Consider the following 11,261-nt stretch of genomic DNA (forward strand, 5'->3'; position numbering starts at 1 on the left):
TCACCGCAAACTGGCCGCGGGTGCAGCCCATCCCCCCGCCGGGTCATTCACAAAGACGTTGAACAAAACCGGCCCTAGAACCGACCCTTGGGGCCCTCGCTAGAACCCGGCGGCCAGCCTGCCACCAGCCCTCGACCACGGCCCGCGGGGCCCGGCAGTCCAGCCGGCTCCGTACCCACGGCCCAGTGCCGGTTCCCAATGCGACGCCCTCACCCGCTGGCACGAACACCGGGGGAGACGGGTCAAAGCTTTGCTGAAGTCCAGGCTAGTCCCCCCCCCCTCCGACCCCCACCCCCCCCAGAGCCAGGAACCTCGGCAGAGACGCTGGGCGGGTTGGCCAGGCAGGACTCGCCCTCGGTGAATCCACGTTCACTCTTCTGCTCGCTGTCCCCTCTCACAAGTGCCTCACAATTGAGCCCAGGTGGAGCCGCGGGGCGAGAGGGGGCCGGTGGGGACTTCGGTGGGTTCCAACCTGGGTGCCAGGACTCCTGGGATCACAATGTTGACATGGGGGCTGGGCAGGGAGTGCGAACAATCAGAGCTGACACCTGGACTCCGAGCCCCCCTTGTCGGACAATGTCACAAAGTGAGTGTGGTCAGGACCCGGACAGCCCTGCACTGGGACACTGATACCGGGGGGGGACACCGGGACGGGCCAGCGCCGGGACACACTGATACCGGGGGGGGGACACCGGGACGGGCCAGCGCCAGGACACACTGATACCGGGGGGGGACACCGGGACGGGCCACCGCCGGGACACATCAATACCGGGGGGGGGGACACCGGGTCGGGCCAGTGCCGGGACACACCGATACCGGGGGTGGGACACCAGGACGGGCCAGTGCCGGGACACACCAATACCGGGGGTGGGACACCAGGACGGGCCAGCACCGGGACACACCGATACCGGGGGTGGGACACCAGGACAGGCCAGTGCCGGGACACACCGATACCGGGGGGGGACACCAGGACGGGCCAGCGCCGGGACACACCGATACTGGGGGGGGACACAGGGACAGGCCAACGCCGGGACACACCGATACCGGGGGGGGACACTGGGACGGGCCAGCGCCGGGACACACCGATACCGGGGGTGGGACACCAGGACGGGCCAGCGCCGGGACACACCGATACCGGGGGGGTGGGACACCAGGACGGGCCAGCGCCGGGACACACCGATACCGGGGGTGGGACACCGGGACAGGCCAGCGCCGGGACACACCGATACCGGGGCGGGGACACCGGGACGGGCCAGCGCCGGGACACACCGATACCGGGGGGGGGACACTGGGATGGGCCAGCGCCGGGACACACCGATACCAGGGCGGGGACACCGGGACGGGCCAGCGCCAGGACACACCAATACCGGGGGGGGACACTGGGACGGGCCAGCGCCGGGACACACCGATACCGGGGGGGGGACACACCGATAGCGGGGGGGGACACTGGGACGGGCCACCGCCGGGACACATCAATACCGGGGGGGGACACCGGGTCGGGCCAGTGCCGGGACACACTGATACCGGGGGGGGACACCAGGACAGGCCAGCGCCGGGACACACCGATACCGGGGGTGGGACACCGGGACAGGCCAGCGCCGGGACACACCGATACCGGGGGTGGGACACCGGGACGGGCCAGCGCCGGGACACACCGATACCGGGGGTGGGACACCGGGACGGGTCAGCGCCGGGACACACCGATACCGGGGGTGGGACACCGGGATGGGCCAGCGCCGGGACACACCGATACCAGGGGGGGACACCGGGACGGGCCAGCGCTGGGACACACCGATACCGGGCGGGGACACCGGCACGGGCCAGCGCCGGGACACACCAATACCGGGGGGGGACACTGGGACGGGCCAGCGCCGGGACACACCGATACCGGGGGGACGGTGTGACGTAGTGGGGGTACCTGGCTGGTTTCTATGCTGCTGGCTCTGGGGTAACCCCCACTGGCTGTCGTGGGGACCACGACCCAGCAAAACAGGATGAGTCACTATGCAAACCAGTGGCCAGACACCCCCCATGGAGAGGAACAAAGGAAGGTGGATGCTGCCTTGGCTGGGGGGCAGGGCTGGAAGTTAGTGAGTTGGTTGCTGGCTGTCGGAGGGCATGGAGGAGAGCCTAGGGGAAGGGGCTGGAGTTTAGGGGCCCAGTCTCCCCCATCTCAAGGGGGCCTGAGGCATCCTAGCCCAGTTCCTGTAACCAGATTCCATCTGTGCTGCGCTGTGCTGGAGGAGCAATAAACCACCCTCAATTCCACCGGCTGGTGCAGTCTGTTTGTGCCATTTCGGGGTGCAGGAGACGGGGAACCCCCAACGCGCCGTCACACTGGTGTCAGGGGTGGGATGCACTGCACCCCGTGGATGGAGCTCCCAGCGGCGAGCGACAAGGTGCGGTAGAAGCAAGAGCCCTGGAGCCAGGCGTGCTGGAGACAGAGCGAAGCGGTTCCTGGGAATCGTGGGGCGCTGCAGCACTAGACTGGTGAGTCTGCACCGAGGGGCCCAGCGGGCAGATGGCCTACGCCCGACTCTTGAAGGCAGAGCTGGTGGGGCTGTGCAGAGAGAGGGGCTTGCCTGTGCAGAAAGCAACCAAGGCCCAGCTGATTACCCGGCTGGAAGAGAATGACCAGCCACAGGGCCAGGATCTTGTCCCCAGGGGAAGCAGCCAGACCCCCCCTGAGAGTGTGTCAGGCTCAGAGAGGGGGAGGAGCGCTGGACCCCACCGGAGAGATGAGACAGCGTCTCCCTGGAGGCCTGCAAGCTGTAGCCCATCTAGGGCAGGGGCCAGCCCAGCGGAGCTGCGGCGGCTGGAGATCCAGCTGCGGATCAGGGAATTGGAAGTACAGGACCGAGAGAAGGAGCGCCAAGATCGAGAGAAGGAGGCCAGGACCGAGAGAGGCAGCGGCAGCATGAGCTGGCCATGGCAGAGCGGAGAACCGGCGGGGCACCGGCTGCGCCAAGTGCGGATGGGCCCCAGGGTCCCAGGACTGCCAGACGCTTGGAGAGGCCCGTGGTGGCCCAATTGAAGGACATGGGCGACATAGACGGGTTCCTCAGCTCCTTTGAGAGGGCCTGTGGACTGCAACGGGTTCCCCCAGCTGACTGGCTGCAGGAGCTCATCCCCGCACTGAGCCAGGAGGCGGCCGGAGTGCTCAGTCAGCTGGAGGACCTACAGCCAGGGGATTACAACCGAGTCAAGGAGGCCCTGCTGCACAAGTTCGGGCTGACCCCCGAGATGTACAGGAAGAAGTTCCGGGGGGTACAGAAAGGGCCACGGGAGACCTATGTGGACCTGGCCTCCCGCCTGGCGCAATACTGCCGCAAGTGGGTGTCTGGAGTCGGAGCCCAGACCGCAGAGGAGCTGCTCAAGCTGGTCCTGATGGAGCAGTTCTATGAAGCGTGCCCACCCAAACTGAGGCTGTGGCTCAAGGACCGGAGACCAGAGAACCCCCAGGAGGCCGGGAGACTGGCGGACGAGTTCACGGAGAGCCGGTCCGGGTGTGAACGGGAGTCCCGGAGAGAGAGGGAACCGCGCAGAGACCGGATCTCGGCTGAGCGACGGAGGGAGTCAACTACGGGGCGAGACCAAGGAACAGGTCATCTGTGCCCCAGAGAACCAGCCAGGGCCGGGACAGAGACAGCCCAAAGCCTAACTTGCCATCGCTGTGGGCAAAAAGGCCACAAGAGGGCTCAGTGCACCAGGTCCCAGGACCGGGGACTTTCCAGGGTTAACTGGCTGGGGCGGGAGGAAGGGCAGGCTGCCCCAGAGGCAGGGGCTGGCAGGCAAACCTCAGCTCAGAGAGAGGGGAAGGATGCTCAGTGCACCTCCCCTGGGAGGTCTGATTCTCAGGAGGCGGATTTCTCAGTGTACCGGGTGGGGGCAGGACGGCCCCTGCGGAGCGAGTGCCTCATACCCCTGGAGGTGGATGGTAGGAAGGTGACGGGCTTCTGGGACACGGGGGCGGAGGTGACTCTGGCCCGATCCGACATAGTGGCCCCGGAGCGGATACTACCCCACGCGCAGCTGACCCTGAAGGGCATAGATGGGTCCCCGTTTAAGGTGCCTGTAGCCCGGGTGCATCTGAAATGGGGGGCGAAGGAAGGCCTCAAGGAAGTGGGGGTGCACCCGCACTTGCCCACCGAGGTGCTGATGGGGAATGACCTAGAGGAGTGGCCCCATGAATCCCAGCGGGCTCTAGTCACTACCTGGAGCCAGAGCCAGCGGGGGGCTGACAACGTGGGTCCAGGGAAGGACTCCCGGCAGCGTCCTCAGGGTCCCATCCCAGTGGACACGGGGTCCAGCCAGGCTGGGACTCCGGACCTAGGCAGAGGTGGGGGACAGGTCCCGATCCCTGCCTCAGCAGCTGAATTCCAGGCTGAGGTGCAGGCAGACCCCTCCTTGCAGAGGCTGAGGGACCAGGCTGGCCTCCATGCAGCTCAGCCCCGGGGGAGAGGTGGCCAGGAGAGATTCCTGCGGGAGCGTGGGCTCCTGTTCCGTGAATGGCTCCCCCCCAGGAAGGCGAGGGCATGGGGGGTCCAGCGGCAGCTGGTCGTCCCCCGAAAGTATCGCCTCAAGCTGCTGTATTTGGCCCACGACGTCCCCGTTGGGGGCCACCGGGGGATCCGGAGCACCCGGCTGAGGCTGCTCCAGCACTTCTATTGGCCGGGAATCTTTACAGCCGTGCAGCGGTACTGCCGGTCCTGTGACTCCTGCCAGAGGGGCGGGAAGGCCCAAGACAGGAGGAAAGCGGCTTGGGGGTCTCTACCCCAGATAGACCCTCTGGGCTTGCTGAGAGAGCTATGGGAGGGGAAGACCTCCCTGGATGGAGCTTCGGGGGTGGAAGCCGCCCTGGCTGTCCAGAGAAGGCTCACTGGACTCATGGCCCCAGCCCGAGAGACCCTGGCCAGAGATCAAGGCCAGCGGAAGGGTGGGTGTGACCCCCGAGGACAGGCCTGCGCCAGTCGCCCTGGAGCGGGGCGGCGAGTGGACAGAGGGAAGCCAGCTCATGTGGGGCCTCGCCACGGCCGGCCCGAGTCAAGGGGAGCACCCATGTCCCCAGGGCGGGTTCCCACACAGAGGACCCGAACTTCCCTAGGTCACGAGCGGAGTGACCCTGCTCAGTTCGCTCTCGGAGGGGGGAGAACTGTGACGTAGTGGGGGTACCTGGCTGGTTTCTATGCTGCTGGCTCTGGGGTAACCCCCACTGGCTGTCGTGGGGACCACGACCCAGCAAAACAGGATGAGTCACTATGCAAACCAGTGGCCAGACACCCCCCATGGAGAGGAACAAAGGAAGGTGGAATGCTGCCTTGGCTGGGGGGCAGGGCTGGAAGTTAGTGAGTTGGTTGCTGGCTGTCGGAGGGCATGGAGGAGAGCCTAGGGGAAGGGGCTGGAGTTTAGGGGCCCAGTCTCCCCCATCTCAAGGGGGCCTGAGGCATCCTAGCCCAGTTCCTGTGACCAGATTACATCTGTGCTGCGCTGTGCTGGAGGAGCAATAAACCACCCTCAATTCCACCGGCTGGGGCAGTCTGTTTGTGCCATTTCGGGGTGCAGGAGACGGGGAACCCCCAACGCGCCGTCACAGACGGACACACCGATAGCGGGGGGGGGGGGACACTGGGACGGGCCACCGCCGGGACACATCAATACCGGGGGGGGACACCGGGTCGGGCCAGTGCCGGGACACACTGATACCGGGGGGGACACCAGGACAGGCCAGCGCCGGGACACACCGATACCGGGGGTGGGACACCAGGACAGGCCAGTGCCGGGACACACCGATACCGGGGGTGGGACACCGGGACAGGCCAGCGCCGGGACACACCGATACCGGGGGTGGGACACCGGGACGGGCCAGCGCCGGGACACACCGATACCGGGGGTGGGACACCGGGACGGGCCAGCGCCGGGACACACCGATACCGGGGGGGGACACCGGGACGGGCCAGCGCCGGGACACACTGATACCGGGGGGGGGACACTGGGATGGGCCAGCGCCGGGACACACCAATACCGGGGGGGGGGACACTGGGACGGGCCAGCGCCGGGACACACCGATACCGGGGGGGGGGACACCGGGACGGGCCAGCGCCGGGACACACCGATACCGGGGGGGGACACACCGGGACGGGCCAGCGCCGGGACACACCGATACCGGGGAGGGGGGACACCGGGACGGGCCAGTGCCGGGACACACCGATACCGGGGGGGGGCACCGGGATGGGTCAGCGCTGGGACACACCGATACCGGGGGGGGGGGACACCGGGACAGGTCAGCGCCGGGACACACCGGTACGGGGGGGGGGACACCGGGACAGGTCAGCGCTGAGACACACCGATACCGGGGGGGGGGGGGGACACCGGGACGGGCCAGCGCCGGGACACACCGATACCGGGGGTGGGACACCGGGAGAGGTCAGCGCCGGGACACACCGATACCGGGGGGGGGGGGGGGACACCGGGATGGGCCAGCGCCGGGACACACCGATACCGGGGGGGAGACACCGGGAGAGGTCAGCGCCGGGACACACCGATACCGGGGGGGGGGGGGACACCGGGATGGGCCAGCGCCGGGACACACCGATACCGGGGGGGGGACACCGGGATGGGCCAGCGCCGGGACACACCGATACCGGGGGGGGACACCGGGACGGGTCAGCGCCGGGACACACCGATACCGGGGGGGGGACACCGGTACGGGCCAGCGCCGGGACACACCGATACCGGGGGGGGGGAGACACCGGGAGAGGTCAGCGCCGGGACACACCGATACCGGGGGGGGGGGGACACCGGGACGGGCCAGCGCCGGGACACACCGATACCGGGGGGGGACACCGGGACGGGCCAGCGCCGACACCGATACTCCAGGGTGCAGCCAAGGTGCACATGGGGCGGGGGAAGGGCTGCTCAGCTGGAGACATGTTCCCTGTAGTGATGCCGAGGGGCAGGGCAGGGGGAGCCCCCCCCGAGAGTGAGTCACCACCGCGCCCAGGGGCCTGGGCTGCCAGGGGGAGCCGCTCACCCCCGTCCTCACTGGGACAGGCTGGGGCTAACCCTCACCCCTGTCACCAGGGGGGGAGCCCTGGGTCTGCCCCCCCCAGGCAGGGGGGTCCCAGCACGGCACAGACTGGGCAGCACAGGGGCAGGAGCAGCCCAGCCTGGGGAGAGAGGCCCGGAGCCAGGGCCTGCCCCCCCCCCCCCCCCGACACGCACACGCGCTCCATGCAGCCGGTGCCCTTTGTCCTCTCTGCTGGGAACAGGTGTGGCCTGCTCACCCCCCTCCCCCGCTCAGGTTACGGAAGAGTCAGCAACTCTCAGCATGTTGGGGCAGCGCCCAGGGAAACCGAGGCACGGGCAGGGTGACTGGAGGGCAAGGAGAATAAAGTCCCTCACTCTGCACTTCGTCGCCCCCTGGCCATGACTCAGTTTCCCCTCTTGCTGAGCCTGGGCCCTGCTGCAGTGCAGGTTCATCGGCCCAGCCAGGGCGCTGGGGGGCAACGAGCTCTCTGATTGTCTCTGCCCCGAGCAGATTTTTCCCACCCATGTGAGGAATAATTGTCAGGTGCACCGAGTCCCATGGGAACGTGCACCACCCGGGGAAACACACACCCTGCTGTGGGCCCTGCTCACTGGTAGGTGGCACCTGAGTCTCCCCTGGGCATTGCCCGAGTGCCTGGCTCACAGGGCACATGCTGGGGGCGCCAGGCTGGCCTGGCCCAGCTCCCCGGCCCCTCGGAGGCACCGGCTGGTTGGCAGAGGCTGCCTGGAGCTGCTGTCTGTGTCGGGGCCTAAGCTCAGCTGGGCCGGCTGGGGAGCTCTGGGGGATGGGGACTGGGGGGACCCCAGGGCCTGGCCCAGCAGGGGCCCTGCCCGAGGGCCTGGTGACAGCCCGGGAAAGCCCCTGGGAAGCCCAGCCAGACCCGCTCACTGCCCCGGCCCCCCCGCGAGGGCAGCTGCCTGGCAGGCCTGGGGGCGCCGCCTCCCCGAGGTGCAGCCACATTTCCCCTGCCAAGGCTTGAGGGGGACATGAGAGCAGTTTCCAGGTATCTAAAAGGGGGTCACAAGGGGGAGGGAGCAAACTTGTTCATCTTGGCCTCTGGGGACAGGACAAGCAGCAATGGGCTTAAACTGCAGCCAGGGAGGTTTAGGTTGGACATTAGGGAAAAGTTCCTGCCTGTCAGGGGGGTCAAACCCTGGGATACGTTGCCCAGGGAGGCTGTGGAATCCCCGTCTCTGGGGATGTTCAGGAGCAGGTTGGATAAATGTCTCTCAGGGCTGGTCTAGTCGGTGCTGGGTCCTGCCATGGGGGCCGGGGCCTGGACTCGCTGGCTCTCGAGGTCCCTGCCAGGCCTAGTGCTCTATGGGTCTACGAGCCAGGGGGCAGGGGAGCAGCTGCACAGACCCGTCCTGTGCTGGGGACGGGGGCGGGGCAGGAGCCGGGACTCCTGGGTCCTCCCCCAGCACCGGGCCTGGGGGGGGGGGGGGGCGGAGGGCCTGGTGGTTGGGGGGGGGGGATCCTCCTCATGGAGCTTCACTAGGGACTCTCCAAATGAACCAGATCCCTGGAAATCCAGCTCCTCCCCCCCCCCTCCCCCCACCCAACCATCCAGACAGGAAGAAAAACCCGTTTGTGCCGCAGGTTTGTTTAGCGCCGATGCAGGAAAGTGACAAAGGAAACGGAGAGAAACCTCCCCCCTCCTCCCCCCCCCAACCGCCCCAGGGTGCAGCCTCCCCCCTCGATCCCCAACCCCCACGCCCGCCCCAGGGTGCAGCCTCCCCCCTCGATCCCCAATCCCCACGCCCGCCCCAGGGTGCAGCCCCCCCCATTCCCTGTGAGGTCCGAACCACTAGCCAGGCCCTGTCCCCTCCCCAGGGAGACCCCGGCCTGTCTCTGGGGCTTGGCGGGGGGGGGGGGGGGGGGACACCAGGGGACACCAGGCCTGGGGAAGTTGCCTCAGTCAGGCAGGACAGGAATCCCCCTTCTTGCCCCCCAAACACTCCCCTCCCGGCACAGGGCGGGGGGCTCACACACCTCGCCCTGAGGGGCGGACCCAGACAGGCCTGGCCACTGCCGGGGGGGGGGGGGCTTCCCGGTGTGAATCCCACAGGGAGGGGCTGACCCCCCCCGGCTCTTGCAGGGGCCCGGACGCCTGGGTCCCCCACGACCCCCGGGGACTCCTGCCCACCCCCGGGGCGCAGGCTGCTGGGGAGCGTGTCTGGGTGGGTGCAGCGCCCGGACCCCTGGGCCCCCCCAGTGCGGGAGCAGGCCGGGGACGGACGCGGCTGGGGGGGCTGCCCAGCGCCCGGTCCCCTGGGTCCCCGGCAGGGCCAGCGTGGAACAGGCGTCACCGGGGGACTCTGCCCCGCGAACGGCCTTGGGCGGCTTCCTCATCGCGGGGACCTGCCCCGCCCGGCTGTGAGGGGGAGGGGCGGGCGGCGCCAGGGGAGCCACGAACCCGGAGATTGGGGGGGGGCAGGTTTGGCTCCTCCATGCTGCCGCGGGGCCCCTCCCCCAGCCCCAGGCAGGAGCTGGTGCCCACAGGCCAGCGTGGCGGGGAGACGCAGGGAGATTTATGGGGGGAGGGGAAGGGGAAGTGGGGGGCTGGATGGGGGAGGGTGGATGGGGGAGGGGAAGGGCCAACCTATGTGGCAAGGGAGGGGAAGGGGAAGTGGAGGCTGGATGGGGGAGGAGAGGGTGGATGGGGGAAGGGCCGGCCTATGTGATAAGGGAGGGGAAGCAGAAGTGGGGTACTGGATGCGGGGGGCTGGATGGGGGAGGGAAAGGGGGGGCTGTGTGATAACAGCGGGGGAGGGGGAATGGGGGTGTGTCTCAGGCTGGGGGGGCTGACGGGAAAGGGGGGGCTGTGTGATAACAGCGGGGGAGGGGGAAATGGGGGTGTGTCTCAGGCTGGGGGGCTGATGGGAAAGGGGGGGCTGCGTGATAACAGCGGGGGAGGGGGAATGGGGATGTGTCTCAGGCTGGGGGGGCTGACGGGAAAGGGGGGGCTGCGTGATAACAGCGGGGGAGGAGGAATGGGGGTGTGTCTCAGGCTGGGGGGGCTGATGGGAAAGGGGGGGCTGTGTGATAACAGCGGGGGAGGGGGAATGGGGGTGTGTCTCAGGCTGGGGGGCTGACGGGAAAGGGGGCTGCATGAGGCTGGGAGGTGCTGTGGGGCCTGCAGGGCATGGGGGGCAGGCAGGGAGGGTATAATCCAGCTCCTGCCCCCCCCCGGTGCCCCCAGCAGATCCCCCCTCCCTTCCCCCTTTCCTGGGAGGTGTCAGGGCAGCCACAGCCGGAGGCCAGGAAGGCAGGTTCCCGAAAATCATCCCAATTCATGGCACATCCACCCAACCCCCCCGGGGCCCGTCCTGGCTGGGACGATGTCCCCCTGAACTGCCCCCCCCCCCCCACCGCCATGCACATCATGGCCCTCTTTAACATGCATGGGGTGCCCCAGCACTGACATGACACTGCTGGGGGGAAGCTCACAACTCCAGGCGCGCGTACACACACACACACACACACACACACACACACACACACACACACACCCCCCCCCCCAGCCGACAGGGTAGAACCGCAGGCCAGTTCTTGCCACACCAGCAACTGCAGCTTTTCCTGTCACGTCCTCGGGGCGCTGACGGGAGGCCGGGTAGATGGGCCCTTGGTCCGCGTCTCACTTGCTCCCCACCCGCCAGCCCGGCCCGGCCAGCGCACCCCAGGGGTGACAGGCCCCCCCCCCCACTCAGCCACGCTGCCTTGGAAGCCGGCCAGGGGAGTGAGGGAGCCCAGGGCTGGGGGCTGGGGGCAGGGTGTCATGTGCATCCCCAGGGAGAACCGCGTCATCCCGTGGGGTAACCCGTTTCTCGGGGATCCCCTTCCAGTGCAGCGACCCTCTTGGGGGGCCCATTCTCACCTGGGGGGGCCGCCCCTCTGCCTCCAACACTGCACCTCTCAGGGCCTCCAGCCGCCTGCTTCTGCCTGTGAGCCCCCTCGGGGGGGGGGGCCCTCCCTCTGGACCCCGGGGTCCCCACTCCCAAGGGACTAGCCCAGCCTGTTCCCCAGCCCCCGAGCGACCCCCCGGCCAGCCCCACAGGAGGGTTATGGGGCTTTGAACCCAGCAACGGATCCCTCAGGTCTGTCGGCCTGGCCCCCCCCCAGCCCAGCATCTCAGGCTCTGCCCCCCCCATCCCCATCTGACCCCCGTCTGCCAGCCCAGCCCCCAGTGCCCCCAGCAACAGCCCCCCCCCCC

This window comes from Pelodiscus sinensis, unplaced genomic scaffold, assembly GCF_049634645.1.
Source record: "Pelodiscus sinensis isolate JC-2024 unplaced genomic scaffold, ASM4963464v1 ctg140, whole genome shotgun sequence".
Taxonomy (NCBI): Eukaryota; Metazoa; Chordata; order Testudines; family Trionychidae; genus Pelodiscus; species Pelodiscus sinensis.